Genomic DNA, 18,841 nt, shown 5'->3' with positions numbered 1-18,841 from the left:
CATCCTTTTTTCTTTTATTTCCTCCCATTTGCTCATCTCTGTTAGGATAGCTGAACCTGCCCAGACTCGTCCTTTCTAGAAACAATCTACTTGGCATGGTCACGAATACTCTCTCTGTGGTATTTTGCAACAGCAGACATGGAACTGAAGCCGGTGTAAGCAAGGACTCTACGAAGCTGACACAATTCCACCTGACTCCTTCTTGAGAGAGACACCCGGTGTCTAGGGCAGAAGACACACTGCATCTACTTCGGGGTCTTTGAGACTAGACACCGTAGGACAGCTGGGGTCCACAGCTTCTTCACAGAATCCCTGGACTGGCAATAACACAAAACAACCCAAATCCCAGGGGCTTCGGCTGAAACAATCTGCAAGGGGAAGGTAATACTCCAAATAGTTTTCAGTTAGTTCTGGTTTCCATTTATCTTTCTTTCTTGGCAGGTAGGGCAAGGGTGAGAGGAAAATGGGACAGGTGGAGAGTGGAATTTGATTGAATTACCTGCCAGGACTTCAGAAACCCACACAAAAGAAACTCACAACTCAACTTGGCATCTCTTTAGGAGCCGTTCCTGAAAGGCTGCTGCTGGAGATGCTGCTTCTCCGGAAAGCATTAGGCTGCTCTCAGATAACTCACATCAGGAGAAGAACAGTTTTTTTCTTGCTGAAGGTGTAAAGAGCCTGCTGAGATCGAGAGGCAGATAGGAGACTTTCCCCAGCCTACCCTCAGCCTGTTGGCATTATTTACACCCTTGCTTCCCATGTCACTGAACAACTATGCCACGGTGTACTGTCCTCGGAAGGTTTGGATTCACAGTTCCCATGCACTATTTATTCCTCTCCTTTATTTAACATTGAACTTTCTTATCTCTGCCACTGATGATCTGTCACCATTCCCCCATTCCATTTGATATTTATGAGCACACTTTCTACATCATTTAGTGGCGGAGGCCATGCTCTACTGCATAAAATATACAGATATCACTTACAAAAGAATATTTCACAGCTATTTCAATAAGATTAAAGCTTCAAAACAGGTCAGTTTATTTCTTCCATGTTCTGGAATCTTGGAGCATTTATTACTTCTAACACACACCTGACGTTTATTCATTCAATCGTCCATCCACCACCCATTAATTTGCAGATCTTTATGGAGCAACTGCATCAGGACTGGCAGGGAAAGCAAAGTCCACGTCTCAATCATAATACTGTAATTTGTGGTACCAGCCAGCACCTGCACATCTCAGACATCCTGCTACAATGGAACTTTTCGAGTCAAGGACTGGGCCTCTTTGTATCACGATGTGTGTCTCAGTACTGGGAACATAGTAGACTCACAACAAGTTTTTCTAAAAAATCGATCCTGACTTCCCCCAATCTTTTCACATCCTGGATAAAGATGGGTCACAGTATCAGTGACTAATCCAAGGAACTGCACTGTTTCTTGGACCCAGCTTCAGAATCAAGACCTCCAGCCTCTATCCTCCATGTTTTCCTGAGAGGCTCCAGGAAATGTCTCACGGGACCTCAGAAAAGAAGTTCTGTCTCCGCTGCTCTGCTGGACCCTGTAGCTCCCACCAGAATACTGCTCACAGTCTAGCGTCTGTCACCTGATGTCTCCTGGCTCTCTTCCCACGTTCTCGCCAGGTCCAGGGACCCTCCCTGCCTCCCCCGTGCCCACCAAGTGACAATGCTACCCTACAGCCCTCGCGATCCCAATGCTGTGTGTGGGCTCTGCGGGCCATTTGAGGGATCACAGAGTCTTGTCTCCTTCCTACTGCATCTAGTAAAGCAGCTCTTTTTCAGTTAAACACAGGCGGCGTGAGTGGAGTCCAGAACAAGTTCCAGATAACATCCACTACATTGTTCTCACAACTATCATTTCTCTCTGACGATTGCAGTTTGATATTCTTTTCCATCGGTTTTCTTAAACATTCCTAGATATGTCTGAATCCCTGAATGAGCACAAGTTGCGGCTCAAACTTTAATCCATGTTATATTTTGCAATTTCTTATTATAAAAGTAATACGTATTCACTGTAGAAGAAAATAAAAGAACATAAAAGTCACTTGTAATCTCACCGCCCAGACAACATTTTGGCCTATGTTCTTTTAGTCTTTCTTCCTATTCATTTCATATCAACTAGAGGAAAATGATATTGATCAAAATTCCTCTTATGCTTGTTTAGAGATATACTTTGAGGATAAGACCCCACTAGGAGGCCTAGTAGCAAAAGGTCTCTGTTATTGCTCAGAGAAAAATAATAAGGTACACAGTTAGAGCTTCCCTGGGGAAAAACTGGGAAGAAGAATAAAATACGGTGTGGCTGGGAACCATTCTGGAATGGCAGAACAGTAGCAGGACCAAGCTGAGAGTTTAGATGGAGCCTGTTGACTCACGGGCTATGTGCAGGAGGCTGTGATCTTCATCAGCGCGAATGATCTTAGACAAAAACAAAAGAGATGCGGAATCCAACAGACTGCCACTGAAATATATACAAGAATTTTAACCAAGCCAGACAGAAAGGCTAGGAAACAAAGCTCAAAATAAACATCAAGCAGGAGACAAATGACTCGGATCATCCCATCAGGTGCTAAAGCAACCTAGGCTTGTGAAGGATGGTGGGGAAGAAGGTGGTGGCAAGGGCAGGAGACACTCCAAGATCAAACAGAAGAATCAGATAACACCGTATCTTGGACCCAAGGACATGGGCTGTGAGATCCCCCAACACTTGGAGGGAATGAACTTGCAAGAAGGCTAACTAGTGGGCTTCCCTGGTGGCGCAGTGGTTGAGAATCTGCCTGCTAATGCAGGGGACACGGGTTCGAACACTGGTCTGGGAGGATCCCACGTGCCGTGGAGCAACTAGGCCCGTGAGCCACAACTACTGAGCCTGCGTGTCTGGAGCCTGTGCTCCACCACAAGAGAGGCCGCGACAGCGAGAGGCCCGCGCACCGCGATGAAGAGCAGCCCCCTCTTGCCACAACTAGAGAAAGCCCTCGCACAGAAACGAAGACCCAACACAGCAAAAATAAATAAATTAATAAACTCCTACCCCCAACATCTTCTTTAAAAAAAAAAAAAAAAAAGGCTAACTAGTGATGAGTGTTTTGGAAACCCCTGGATTTCACATCCTGGCTTGAACTCTCTGACCTGCATGCAGTCTCAGGCCATTGATATGGCAACTCTGACTACTGTTGTACCGTTTCCTTAGTGGGTGTGTCTTAATAGTCTGGAAAGTGAGAGAGAAGGGATAAATCAGTTCCGTGATATGCACTGGATTAATTTAGGAATAATCTGTACGTATGTGATACTTCAAGTATTTCTAAGAGAGACTGGCATATTTATTCATCTGACAAAAATCTTGTGATCCCAATTTAAACCCCACAACTGAGTAATTTATTTTAGACATGTAATGTTTGGTTGAAAGATATAAAAGGATTTCACTACATTTGTGTACAAAATTGGAAGATTTCAGAAAAGATGTTCTGTAGTTGTGTTTAATTCATTGGATTTGCTGTACTGGGGAAGTTTTGCTTGTTGGAGGCATTGATTAAATTAGCAAGCTGCTGCTGAATGATCGTTTATTGTGAATGATAATGACTATGAGCCACACCCACCCGAATGTGTGTTATTCAATGTTCAGCTGCTCAACTGAAGACATGTAATTGCTCAGATTTTCTAAGGTTATGGTTTTGCCAAGGAATTAAAATGAGAAGAAAAGAGCTAGAGAATTGAGGATATTCGTGAGGTAATAATTGTAATAATGTCTCTTAGCTTGATAAGGTGTATAAGCAATGTCCAGATCAACAGAAGAAAGGTGCTATTAAAGGGAAAAAACCGTTACAGGGGGATTGAACAAGTTGCAAGGTATTCCTATAATTAAGGGTTTAACATTTACATTTCATTATAAATATTTCAGATATTTTTACAAGTTTGAAAAAAACTAGAAAGTTGAATATATTTAATTTATAAGTGCAGTTTAAAATACTTAAGGAAGTTAACAAACTACTTCATTGCATGTTAATCAAAGGCATATTTCAAGATGCTTGTTAAAATTTACTAGGTTTTTATGAAAAGGAGAATAAGATTTGTAAGTTACATTTAAATGTTCAAGGAAAAAAACTGATATTTAAATCTGCCATTATAATTTATTTGTTTATTCAAAAATTTTATTGGGTGTCCTCAATAAATATTCTAAGTGCTGGGGAGAGGGCAGTGACTTGAACTTAAAGAACTTACATTCTATTAGGGTGACAAACATTAACAAACAAATGGTGAAATACGTAGCATGGCCGAAGATGAAAAGTTCAGTGGAGAAAAATAAACCAGGGCAGCGGGATAGGACCTGCTGGGTGGCTAATCTGGGGTGAGGGTGGGCCTTGCTCTTTTTCTATACAGGGTTTTGAGATGACCTCATTGATTGGATGACATTTGAGGACAGAACTCTAGGAACTGAGGAAAGGAATTGTGCCCATATCCAAGAGAAGAGCTTTTCCAGGCAAAACACCTCTTGGGACTGCAGGCGCTCCAGGCTGGGAGTCCCTCAGAAGGGGCCTGTTCGTCGGACAGCCTCGCTGATTACAATTAGTCCTCCATATCCGCAAATGCCACATCCGCGGATTCAACGAACCGCATCTGAATACTGTTCAGAATCCGCGGTTGGCTGAATCTGCGAATTCAGAACCCGTGGATACAAATGAGGGACTTGAGCACTGGCGGACTTTGGTGTCCAAGGGGGTCCTGCAACCAGTACCCCACGGATACCAAGGGACGACTATACATCCTTAGGTCATGTGCTCATTCAGCACCACCAGAAGGGGACAGAACCAGACTAGGATGCCTATCCACTGCCTTCCAGTTACTAGTCTTGTTCTGGCCCCATACACGCAATTCTCCAGACCTAAGACCTCGGCCCCTTCCAACCTCTTCCAGTAGCTTTTCCTGAAAAACCTGACTCCTATGTCTATCCTTTGTCCTTCTAAAGCAGGTTCTACATTATCCTTACTTTATTATTCTTACAGGTGTAAACTCAGCCTCCCCAACGGGTCATAAGCAACCTGCAAAAGGATTTAGCTCTTAAGTCGCTAAACATAGAGGACTGGATAGAACTAGCCATTCAGTAACACTTGCAAGAGGATGGGGCTGGTACTACTGAAGGTGCAGCTGGGCCTGAAACTTGCTCTTTGCTTTACTCTAAGACAATCAGGAAAAGCCATTCATCGTTTATTCAGTGAATACGAATATTGATACTGGCTATGCATTACTCCAGGCTTTAAAACTGGTTTATCAACAGCTGCACTAAGGGCCAGGTCACTTTGTTACGTAAATTAGCTCCACACAGAGGCTTCCTTCAAGAATGTGCACATATATAAAGTGGAATGTTACTCAGCCATAAAAAGAAACGAAATTGAGTTATTTGTAGTGAGGTGCATGGACCTAGACTCTGTCATACAGAGTGAAGTAAGTCAGAAAGAGAAAAGCAAATACCGTACGCTAACACATATATATGGAATCTAAGAAAGGAAAAAAAAAAAAAAGGTCATGAAGAACCTAGGGGTAAGACAGGAATAAAGATGCAGACCTACTAGAGAATGGACTTGAGGACACGGGGAGGGGGAAGGGTAAGCTGTGACAAAGTGAGAGAGTGAAATGGACACATATACAGTACCAAACGTAAAATAGATAGCTAGTGGGAAGCAGCCGCATAGCACAGGGAGATCAGCTCGGTGCTTTGTGACCGCCTGGAGGGGTGGGATAGGGAGGGTGGGAGGGAGAGACGCAAGAGGGAAGAGATATGGAGATATATGTATAACTGATTCACTTTGTTATAAAGCAGAAACTAACACACCGTTGTAAAGCAATTATACTCCAATAAAGAAGTTAAAAAAAAAAAAAAAAAAAAAAAAAAGAATGTTGCTGGCAAAGCATTCCCGAAAACCTGCGCAGACTCAACTCTCGCTGTTGCTTCTTCCTGACCACCGCCAACAGCCAACAGTGGACGTTTGTTGAGTAAACTGAAATCAGGAAATGCCCTCTAGATGGAAAAGATGGCAAAAAGGAGCCACTTTCTAATACCCCTTGTTTCGGTTTTGTCCAGCTTTTTCTGGGTGTATACTTGAATTACAATAGCAAGTATTGCCCATTAAGTTACCTGTATACCTTTTTTAAAAAAAATTTAAGTATAGCTGATTGACAATGTTGTTTTAGTTTCAGGTGTACAGCAAAGAGATTCAGTTATATATTCTTTTTCAGATTCTTTTCCCTTATAGGCTATTACAAAATATTGAGTATAGTTCCCTGTGCTCTACAGTAGTAGGTCCTTTGTTTATCTATTTAATATATAGTAGTATGAATACGTTGATCCCAAACTCCTAATATATCCCCACCCCTGTCCTCTTTGGTAACCATGAGTTTGTTTTCTATGTCTGTGAGTCTATTTCTGTTTTGTAAATAAGTTCATCTGTATCTTTTTTTCTTAAGATTTCACATATAAGTGATATCAAATGGTATTTATCTTTCTCTGCTTGGCTTACTTCACTTAGGATGATAATCTCTAAGTCCATCCCTGTTGCTGCAAATGGCATTATTTCATTCTTTTTTAATGACTGAGTAGTATTCCATTGTATATATTCTCTGTACACCTTTTTGGGTGAACTGATCAGAGTAACAAATAATTAGTAACTCAATATATCTAAACATGTACTTTATACTAGAATGTTTTGGGGGACTTAGTGTCTCTTTCTATAGACTATGCATTTTAAAGCGATTCTTTATTACATTAACTCAATACCACTTTTTTTTATGGGAAAAGTTGAGATCCCAGGGAGTAGGATATCTGATTAATCTGATTACATGTCTTTTCTGCCCTTTCCCAATGTCAATCCAACTATAAGTGACATTCCTGAGTTTTCAGTTGTTGGACCAGAGGCAGGGTGCTCCTGGAGGGTGTGTGCAGAGTGGGGGCCTCTGCCCCACTGCCCATGTAGGGACAGGGTTTGCTGTATGTGGGTATAGGGAGTTGGCACAAGACAGCACTCCCTGGACTTGTTAAGTACTGGGGGACTGACAGAGGGAAAAGATTTAAATATCAAGGTGTTTGCTAGGAAGAGCATCACCTGAGAAGATCCATATATCCTGTAGTGGGTTGAATGGTGGTCCCCCGAAAATGTCCACATCTGGTTCCTGGACTCTGTGAATGTTGTCTCATTTGAATAAAGGGTCTTTGTAGATGTGATCAAATTAAGGATCTTGAGATAAGATCATGATGGATTACTCAGGTGGCCCTTAAATCCAAAGACAAGAAGAGACGGAAGAAGAGAGTCACAGACACCCAGAGGAGATGGGGCTGTGAAGACAGAGCAGAAACTGGAGTGATGCAGCCACAAGCCAAGAGAACCAAGGAGTGCCCACAGCCACCAAAAGTTGGAAGGGGAGAATCCCCTAGAACCTCCAGAGGATATGAGACCCAGTCAACTCCTTGATTTTGGACTTCTGGCCTCCAGAACTATGAAGAATAAATTTCAGTTTTATTAAGCCACCCAGTTTGTGGGAATTTGTGATGGTGGCCCTAGGAAGCCAATATATATACCCAAGGAGGGCAACCCAAGAGACCTGTGGCCACAGAGGAACTGCAAAGAACTGGCAGGTCTAGCAGGTAAGTTCCTCCCTAAATCCAGACCTCTGCAGCGGAGGAGACTAGGGAATAGAGAGGGTTCTCCTCGGGCCCCAGAGCGAACCAGCAACCTACCAGCTGGTCCACCAGCTGTCCAAAGGGGGAGAAACTGATGTTCCTTCTACCACTGTCCGGTCCCCCCAACTCCACTTCAAGTTCCTTGATGAACTGTGTCCCAAGGGAAATACAGTGATGAGTAAGTGTCTTCAGTTGAATTCTCTGGAAACAGATGAAGATGGGGAGTTGCATGCAGAAGGTTTATTGGGGAGAGCTCTTGGGAAACACACCTAGGAGGAAGGAAGGAGGACCTCAAATGGCAGAGAGAAAATCTGATCCTCAGTGTGGTTTCAGCAAATCCTACAGAAGCCTGAAGCTGAAATGGCCCCTCAGAGTTGTCCCAGATGAAGGCAATGGGGCTGGATCTTCCTTACAACCGTGAGCTCTCAGCCATGATTTCCCCTGGTAAGAGGCCATGATTTTGGTGAAAGCAGTTCCTTGCTGTTGCATGTAACTCCACGAAGGATGTAACTGGGAGCTGAAAGAGACATGCCACAAAGGGAAGCCTCAATGTAGTCTGGTCCTGGAAATACTGAGCATCTTCTAAACCTGCAAGTTGGTGAGGGAAGGTGGGGTGTGGCATGGAGAAGGAAGTAAAACTAGTCTGAAGTTTCCTGTTTGGGACTCAACAGATACAGACACCACAGGGGAAGTGAGAACCCAGAGGAGTAAATAGTTGGCAGTTTGTTTTCATATAGTGGTAATTATGTTAGCTATAGGAAGGTAATAATCAATGGGAAAGAAACGTATAACAGATTTCCAACTGAACAAGGAGAAAAAATTGGAGTGAATATTAATTTATCAAACAGAGAAAAATGAGAAAAAAGCAAAAAAAAAAAAAAAGTCCACAATGGATGAAAACAACCAGACGATGTATCAATAAAATAAGATGGAAAGAATAATATTAAGTAAATCAGTTGTTAAACTAAAGGTGAAAGAGCTAATTTCTGCTATAAAAAAGGCAAGAGATTGTTGAAAGGAGTTACATGAAGTTTATGAGAAACACACTGGGTGGGGAATCTTTTATTTGCCCTCACAGATTCACCCTACCCCTTTCTTCACCTCGCAGTCTTCTCTGAGGGGCTGACCTATAGAGACTACATCCCTTATCTCCCGGTTTCCAGTTATTTTTCAGCCAATGGGGAGCACTGAAGGAGAGATCAGAGTGAGATGAGGAGGGCCTGGACCAGCTGTGTCCCTTGAGGAAAATCTCTGCTTCTTCCAAGATAACTAACTACTCAATTTTCTCTCCTTCCAAATTCCAGTAACCTCTCCCCCCCTCATCCCTTTAGGCCTAGGGGTGTAATAGCTCAGCTTCTACTAGTTCCAGGTAACCACACTATCCTTGTGATACCCTTATACCCACACCTAATAAAGACTGTGCTATCTGCTTTCCTATTTGGAGTTGTCCAATTATAAGTGTGCCAGCTGTTTTCTGTTGGGGCTTGGCAAATAAACTGGTTCCAAAAATGGCCCTAAGAAAGAGGCTCTCAAAATGAGATTCTGGAATTGGGTTGGTCATATATGCAAGAAGTGCACGAATAACTTCCTTGCTGTATGAAAACAGAAGATGAGTACCCTATGGTCTTCAATAATTCAAATTATCACTGGTGGATAGAACAGGGTAAAATGCAAAAAGGAGAGGGAGAGGCATTGGGGGAACTCCAGGCTCTGGCAATGGTTTCCTGAGGCAAATAAGAGTAATAAAGGTTATGGAGACCCCCAAGCTGCTTCTTAGGCCTTAGAGACCGTACACAGAGAAAAGGAGGAATTGAAAACCATGGATGCACAACTGTGGACAAGCATGGAAAACTAGAACGTCTCCAGCAGTCTGAAAGGATTGCTTTGTGTCCTGTGGTCCCAGGAGAGAAGTGGCTGAGTGTAGGGGGTTAGAGGTGCAGCACTTACTAAATGCTCAATCTCACCAAGCTTCTTTGGCTCTGGTAAGGACACTAATGGGGGAAACTTAGACCCTGAGACCTAGGATGAGAACATTTGGGCAAACATGGACAAAACTGAAAACAGAACATCCAAATTCCTTTGAACCTCCATGGGGAGAGGCAGCTTCACTCCCGCCCCAGTCTAAGGTAGCTAGCCCTTGCCTGCATAAAAGCCTCTCAGTGACTGCACCTGGGGCAGGTACCTCCCAAGATGATGTCTACTCACTCAGGACCCACACCAGGGTGACCAACTTGTCCCAGTTTGCCTGGGACTTTCTTGATTTTAGCACTGGAAGTCCCATGTGTGAGGAACTCCCTCGATTCCAGGAAAACTGGGACAACTGGTCACCTTACCATATCCAACACCTGCCGTTGCTTCAAGGTCCATAGGGTGAGTTAGGGCTCAACACAGCCCACATGCAGAGGCACAAGCTTTGCTCCAGGAGAAGACAGTTTATATTCGAAGTCAGTAACTATACCTTGCTAAGGTGTATCAGCTGAAGCCTAGGGAATGTGTTGGGGGTGGATTCCAAGAGTGTTAGGACAATGGGGAAGAAAACTGGATTGGGATCTGATGGAATTCCCCAATACAGATGCTCTCATGCAGATTTGGGGACTTGGTGTGTTAGCTCAAACACCTTGCAAACTCATTAATAGTCTGTTAGGATGCCTAAACAATCCCTGAACTTAACGAAGATTTTTTTTTTTTTCTTTTTTTTTTTTTTTCTTTTTTTGCGGCACACGGGCTTCTCACTGTTGTGGCCTCTCCCGTTGCGGAGCACAGGCTCCGGACGCGCAGGCTCAGCGGCCATGGCTCACAGGCCCAGCTGCTCTGCGGCATGTGGGATCCTCCCGGAACAGGGCACGAACCCGTGTCCCCTGCATCGGCAGGCAGACTCTCAACCACTGCGCCACCAGGGAAGCCCTAACGAAGATTTTAAAACATCATCGCATTCCCGACATACAGTAGGGAGGTGTCTGGAGGCTTAGCAAGGTGGCTTTGTACATACAACTTGCTCAGCCACCCACCCACAGCCTAGGAGGGCCTATAGAAATGTTAGCTATCTCGGGACTTCCCTGGTGGTCCAGTGATTAAGACTCCACGCTGCCCTGAGAAAACCGTAATTCAAAAAGAGTCATGTACCAAAATGTCCATTGCAGCTCTATTTACAATAGCCAGGAGATGGAAGCAACCTAAGTGCCCATCATTGGATGAATGGATAAAGAAGATGTGGCACATATATACAATGGAATATTACTCAGCCATAAAAAGAAACGAAATTGAGCTATTTGTAATGAGGTGGATAGACCTAGAGTCTGTCCTACAGAGTGAAGTAAGTCAGAAAGAGAAAGACAAATACCGTATGCTAACACATATATATACGCACACACACACATATACACACATATGGAACAAATTGGGAAGAAATATTTGTAACATATATAATAAAAAATTTTTTTAAAGTTAGTTATTTCAAGTTTCCTTGAAGCCTAATTTGTACTGTTTGACTATTTATAGAGAGCATGCATTTTATAACCAGAACAAAACGTGTCACTAAGTTAATTTTTTTAAACAGAATAGATACATGAGTGCACAAGATCAGAAGAGCCATGTAAAGTATCTCCAACATTGTTGGGTGAGTTTTAAGATGATGCGGTTTTTATAAGTGGGGATTCAAGGATTCCCTGAGAAGAAATGTGGGAGGAATTTATGGAGGTAGTGGAAGAGGTAGAGGAAAGGTAGAAGGAGGACAAGATGGCAACGGATGGGATCCAGGTCTGGGAAGATGTTGAGTTGATAGAAGGACACCCCCATGGGAATTACCCAGTTCTAGGAGAAGGGGGATGGTTTGCACAGTGGATACTTTTGACAACCTAAGAATTCACTGACACCATATCTTTCAATATTCAGTGGAAGGGTGGGAAGAAAAACACATGAAAGAAAAATCTAGAATCCTGTGTTAGAAACACAAAAATGTGGACCAGGGCTTCCCTGGTGGCGCAGTGGTTGAGAGTCCGCCTGCCGATGCAGGGGACACGGGTTCATGCCCCGGTCTGGGAAGATCCCACATGCCGCGGAGCGGCTGGGCCCGTGAGCCATGGCCGCTGAGCCTGCGCGTCCGGAGCCTGTCCTCCGCAACGGGAGAGGCCACAACAGTGAGAGGCCCGCGTAACGTATAAAAAAAAAAAAAAAAAAAAAAAAAAAAAATGTGGACCAAAGAGAAAGGAGAAAAGCAAGAAAAGGAGGTCCTCAGAGTGAGTCAACCATTTAGCCCTGCGTGCGGTCCAGAAGGAAAGGGACCAATTTAGAAGCCGGGAAAACGTCAAAACCTTGGTTGAAGCACTGAAAATGAAATGCCCACTGCATCTCTCGGTTCAAGAATTTTCCTGATATTTCTGAGCCTGGAGGATTTAAAGGCTGAGGGAGGACAAGTTCGGTGGAACGTGTAGCAGAAACCACGTCGGTCCACACTGGGGCACTGACAACACAGATGTTTAAAACATCAACAGTTTTCATTCAGAATTTATTGAGAGGGATGGTCCCGTCAGAAACAAACCTAAGGTTCAGGGCAAAGCGCTCCTAGGAAATTGTCTTCACAAGGCTTGAAAAATTCCAAAGCAAAGACTAACACTGGGAGACACAGAGTGCAGAGCCCATGGCCTCGTGACCTGGCTGGGGAGACAGAGAGAACGGAGAAGAGATCAGAGTAGTAAAGAAGCAACTCTAGGAAGGCTTCCATGTGCCCACCCCAAGTTGTGAGGAATGCTCTTCTCAAGAAGGATTGAGAGCGTTGTCACCATCTAGAGCTAAATTCAGTTGAAGACTGAGGCACTGGGAAAAATACTCAAAGGGAAATAGAAATCACAAGGTTTGCATTGTACATGATGGAGCTTTTGGGGGAAAAGGACAGCCCAAGTAAGATACTGTGACTTGAGACTTAGAGAACAAACTTATGGTTACCAGGGAGAAAGGTTTGGGGGGGAGGGATAGTTAGGCAGCTTGGGATTGACACGTACACACGGCTATATGTAAAATAGATAACCAACAAGGACCTACTGTATAGCACAGGGAACTCTGCTCAATATTATGTAACAACCTAAATGGGAAAAGAATTTGAAAAAGAAGAGATACATGTATATGTATAACTGAAAATACACCAGAAACTAACACAACACTGTTAATCAATGATACTCCAATGTGAAATAAAAAGTTAAAAAAAAAAAAAAAAGATACTGTCACTCGAACACTGACACCATTGCAAATTTTGGAAGAAAGAAATATCTCTAATATTACCCCCTCAAAAATATAGTACAATACAAATGGCTCAGGGATTACTTGATGGGAGATTTCTCAGAAACTACTCTTAAGTTCCCAGTTTTCTGGACCGTGACCATCGGCCCAAGAATCTGCCTGGCATGCTGGAGCCTGAGGTCTTAACAATTTTTTTCTTTTCTCTCACATGTTCTCTGTCTATACTCTTGTTCCAATTTATCATTAAGTCTCTGCTGGAACCATGCACTGAGTTTGGGAAACGTATTTTTATTATGAGTAGTTGCTGGAGGGCAAGGGGAATTGTTGTTTATTTCCCAGCATATTACAGGCGGGCCAGATTCTGGGATACCTTACAAATCCTATCGACCCTCCAACACTATGAAAGTGTAGAACACATCAAAGCGTTTGGCTTGTTTTCCTTTAGATTGCTTACTTTTTACTCAGGTAGGTGGAAGACGGGCAGCGCTACAACTTGCGAAGTAATCCTGGCTTCAGGCAGACATTTTTAACAGGCAGCAGCGTGAGAACGAGCAGAGTACTGAACTCAGAGGACAAACGCCTCCGTTTATTTCTGCAACATTTAATTTGAAATCTCCATTTCTCTTCAGAGAATGAATAATCGGAAGGTGGTCATATTCAAAGCGGGTTTTTTTTCCTGCCATTAAATTGTTCGGATATATCTGGTGTCCTTTGGTACCCATTCCATAAACTTCTCAGGCGACGCAGGTACACTCTATTGAACAACGTGCCTAAAAAGAATGGGTTCCTTAAGCGTGGAGTAATCAGCTTTGTGGTCTGTACTGCTTGGTCTCATTTGGTATCATTCAGTTCCACCTTCGGGGTTCACCCGCTTTTTATCCGTACGCTGTGTTTTCCCCACTATACTCTTTAGGGCAGGAACGTAGTTCTTCTGTAACCCTAACAACGAACACACTGCCGTCCACTAAACAGCAAAACGAGCTCACCCAGCAGGTGAGAGGGAGCCGCTGGGATGCGCAGTGCAAGGCTTGGCACAGAGAGACCCTTCCCCACGGTGGGTAGGACGTGTGTGCTGCCGATGACCAAGCGGACGAGCAGCAGTGACAGTGGTGACAGACACAGCTGGGAAACAGCCAAGGGACCAGTCAGCTAGAGACACAGACACACTGTTTGCTTGTGGTGGAACGGTATTCCCAGCCTCTGACGGGGAAAGTTACCTCACTCTTTACACAGCTTCTCTTTTCCATCATTTATTACACAGGAGTCATGGACTTTGGATTTCCCTGCCCTTCCCTGCCATGCTTCACTCACTTGAATGCCAGGGTGAGGCCCCAGCGTTGTGTTCTATCCCTAGACAAACAGAGACCTGGGGGAGGAGGGAGGGGATTTTGGCAGAATTTTACCTAAATATGTGCAGAGTGCTTTATAATATTTTTCTTGGCCCTGCCACTCAGTAGTTACTTTTAAATTTACTTTGTGTGAAACCAGAGAAAGCGCACCCTGAATAACCATTCCAGGTGGAGTTTAGGCTCACAGACTGGATTACCTGGCCGGCCTGCCCACTGACCCTCGCCAAAACTATTGGTCACACTGCCACCTGTACTTCTGACCCCTTGATTTCTCTCTTTTTTCCTCCCTGCTAAGCATATGCCTAATAAATAAGCTACACACACACACACACACACACACACACACACACACACAGAGTGTCTATCTCTGAATACAAGGTGATTCTCCATTTTCCCAATGAAATCATGGAAGAAAATGAAATGTTGGTCAATTAAAATGTTAGTGATGTAGATGAAGAAATAAAGCCTCTATGCCCGATAATTAATTAATGAGGGACATATGATATTGAAAGGTACGTGCTAGATAAAATAATCCTTTAACTTAGAAATAGTGCTTTCACATTCACATATAATGAAGAATGCTACACAAACTTTTCCCATGCAGCTTTGAAATCAGTATCTTTCTCGTCATTAAACCACTTTCCTTGAGTCATCAAACACAGTTTCCTCCAAACCAGCATCCCTGCTTCCTTTCTGAGATAAAATACTCTTTGAACCTCCGTATAATTATGACCCTGAAATTTCTGTCCCAGGCCACAAGTTCCATTTTCATAACCTAAGCAGAGTTTTTTTGTTTGTTTGTTTGTTTTCCCATTCATCTTTGAGCGGCTTACGTGTGATTTCTGCTACATATACACTTACTCTCTGACTTTTTAAGATAATATTTAAATAGTTGGATTTTTAAAAAATCTGACAGCCCCACAAAATCTGGATCTCTTTACATTTCTTTGCCTTCTTTTTATTTTTAAATAGATCATGTCAGGCGCCCACTATAAAGATCCAAAATCAGCACTGACTGAAGCTGTTCCAGGCGAATGCGTCTTTCCCAAATACTGTGTGGTTGTCCGAATTGAAGTAATTGAGAAAGCAGACACGATGTCAGAGAATTTATAAGCATTCAAAAACATCACGACACTATCTTTTCTAACTGATCACTGTTGGGAGGGAAGGAAGAATATGTGCTTTATATACATATATACACGTATGTAGATTTTGTTTCTTACCTAGAGCCTGAGTTTTAGCTACCACAAGGGAATTAGCTCCTATTTAATCAGGGCTCCTGGCTTCAAAGACAGAAACTTAGCTCAGACCAACAAAACAGAGACTGAGACCTAGTGGGTCATAATATGAGGGGACAGAGATAAAATGAGTTTGGGACTGATGGAATCTGAGAGCTGGAAGAACGTGGTACTTGCTCGAGTCCCCCACGCCCTCAGGCAATCTTTTCTCATCTCTACTTGTCTATGTGTCGGGATCACTTTCCTCTTCCTCCATGAAGTTCTTCTCACATGGAAAACACAGGGACCAGGCCGCTGCAGCCTGACACCATCCTGAGTTAGCAGCTGGCAGGCAAAGGAGAAACAAAACTGCTTCTCCTCGTTCTGCACATAAAAAGTCCAAAACAGAAGGATCGGAGGCTCCTTGTCCATTTTTTTGATTCTTGACCATGTCTGAGCTAGTGAGCTGTTTTAATTTACCTGCCCTAGACCATGCATCTGCCCTGAGACCACTGCTGCCGTGTGCCCACCAACTCCTCTAGGGGGAGGGGGGAGGCGGCCCCTAAAGGAAGAGGTAGGATGCTTGCTCAAAAGGAGTGCAAAGGGGATTCAGGGCATACCAGAACCACAGTTCACTGCAGACCTTGTATAGTCACTTAATAGTTAACTAATTCTAAGAAAGTTTCCTTTAAATAGAATATTCAGAAATTGCTTTATTTTTAAAATAATCGATAAGCCACTTGATGCACATTTCTTGCTGTGAGTCTGCATTATAATTGTGTTGACTGAATGTCCAAACTATCGTCGGGAACCAACTTAGAAATATGATTAAATTAATCATATCGTACGTCTGTGTCTAAGCTTGCATAGTAGGAAAGATCAAGTAATAAATTCGCTCACTTTGCTCCTGTTTAGCTATTTTTGCTATCATTATGTGCGATCTCGATTTAATTTTTCTACCGTCCTATTATTCTTTAGCGCCTGCAAGAGAAGTAAAACCTACATGGTCTTAGAATGCAGAGCAGAAACTAAGTCCTCATCAATGTTTTAGCAAACCTGTAATCAAAGCTTTGGGTCTTCCTTAAGCTACAGACAGCTATGCTTCACAGTGAAATATAATTCTGTCCGCCCTGCCCTTTGAGAAAAACTTCTAGTGGTCTCCTCCATCCACCTTAAACTGCTTTTCCCAGCTGCAGGGGATTAAATAAGTTATGAGATTTTCCTAGCAGTAAACTTTCTGAACAAATAGAACAGCTTTTCATTGTGGTGTTTGGGTGTTTTTCAGTGCTTTCACTTTTTTTCATTCTTTCCCATTAGGTTTTAATTTGCAAACTTTTATAAGCAGAATTAACCAGGAGAGTCAGGTTTTGATTTACAAAAAGTTTCCAATTAGGAAGACTTAATTAAACAACACGGCTTTGGCCTTCCCACCTTTTCTTTCCATGGTTTGCAAGTGGGGATCGGGAAGGGCTCAAAAATCGGAATGAGATTTCACACTTCAACATAGGTGACAGTGCTAATGGTGTGAAATGGGTGTAGCGTGAATGTTTATGAGTTCCAAACTCCATTATGATCTGGTCAAACGGGACTTAGGTGAGTGACACTGGTGTATCTGAAAGTTACAAAAGAAAACAATCTTTGCTACAAGTACGAAGATCTGAAGGAAAACACTGTCTACTGCAAAGCCTTCAGAGAAAAGAGCTGGAATTTGGAGCTACTTTGAAAATTTTGGTGCGGGGGAAGGGATAAACTAGGAGTTTTGGATTAACGTATACACACTACTGTATATAAAAGAGATAAACAACAAGGACCTACTGTATAGCACAGGGAACTATCTTCAATATCTTGTAATAGCATACAATGAAAAAGAATCTGAAAAAGAATAGGTTTATACATATATATATAACTGAATCACTTTGCTGTACACCTGAAACTAACACAACGTTGCAAATCAACTATATTTCAATTAAGAAAAAATAAATAAATATAGTCAAAAATATATAAATAGTTCCTGGAGAAAAAACACTGCCCAACTGCTGACTCTCTCAGGAAGAGTAAAAGTCCACGTCTCACAACGACTCCAAGATCACATGGGATCTGTTCCCCCCTAGAATTGCCAGATTTGTCAAATAACTGTGCAGGGCACCCAGTTAAACGTGAATTTCAGATAAACAGCAGATGATAACCTGTTAGTGTAATAACCGGCACAAGTGCGTCCTGGGTTTTCTCTGGCCACCCCGCTTTCATTTCAACTCCTCCCATTCTCTCCCTTGCTCACTTCAGTTCAGGTGTATTTCTGTTTTCCCCCAAACACACCAGGCACTATTGTTCCTCACTCTGCCTAGAATTCTACTCTCCAGGTACCCACATAGCCAGACCTGCCAGCAAAGAAAAATAACAGAGAAAAATATGAGATGCCCAGTTACATGTGAATTTCAGATAAACAACAAATACATGCACAGTAAAAACTTATTTGTTGTATATCTGATATTCGAATGTAATCGGACATCTGTATTAGTTTCCTGGGGCTACCATAACAGAAGAGCCACAGTGGGATCTAGAGAGGGCAGGTTGGCCCTCCCCTGTGGGGTGAGCTACCGGGGGCCAGTGCCTGCAGTAGGGGCCACGAGAGGGCATCCGATGGGGAAAGTCCCTGATGGCAGACCCTGACCACAGGCTGTTAGGAGCCTCTGCCCGAGCGTGCTTAGGGTTGAAAGGCCAGGCAGGGAGCTGTGGATGGACAGGAGGGAGTTGTGAGGGATGCAGACGTCTCCCAGACGTCGACGCTCTGGTCTGCCTCACTCCGCACCAGGAGGTCCACACCTTGGGCTGCAGTTTACTCTCGTGAAACAGTGTCTTGCCTGCTGAGTTGCCGGATGCCGTGTTATCACATCTCACCTGGAGTAGGACCTGAGCCCTCCTCCTCACGCACACCAACGTGGCTTTGTTCATTTCTCTGGATTTCACGTAACATCTCTGCTTCACCCCATCCGTTAGCTTTTCTTCCTCTCTCGGGTCTGTCTGCCCCCATATATCTGGCATCTTGACATGGACTATCTTCTGGAGAGTTCTTTTGTTTCCAATCAGATGACTGAGCTCAGGAGTGACAAAGAGAGATTCAGTTCTGATTGAGACTAACCTGGTGGGAATAGATTTCATAAAACTGTAGGCGAGAGTTGTATTTCCCCAGCAAATGCAAACACTGTTCATTGCCTCCTGTCCACATTCAAGCCTGGACCATTTGTTTCTTTTAAAGTTTCAAATCATGCTTTTATTTTAATAGATGTTTCGCCGCTTATCAAAAAGAATTTATACCAGCTCTGTAATCACTTTTGCAGTACCTGTCATTTTTC

This window comes from Phocoena sinus, chromosome 20 (assembly GCF_008692025.1).
Source record: "Phocoena sinus isolate mPhoSin1 chromosome 20, mPhoSin1.pri, whole genome shotgun sequence".
In the NCBI taxonomy this organism is placed as follows: Eukaryota; Metazoa; Chordata; class Mammalia; order Artiodactyla; family Phocoenidae; genus Phocoena; species Phocoena sinus.
Note: the sequence above shows the minus strand (reverse complement) of the source record.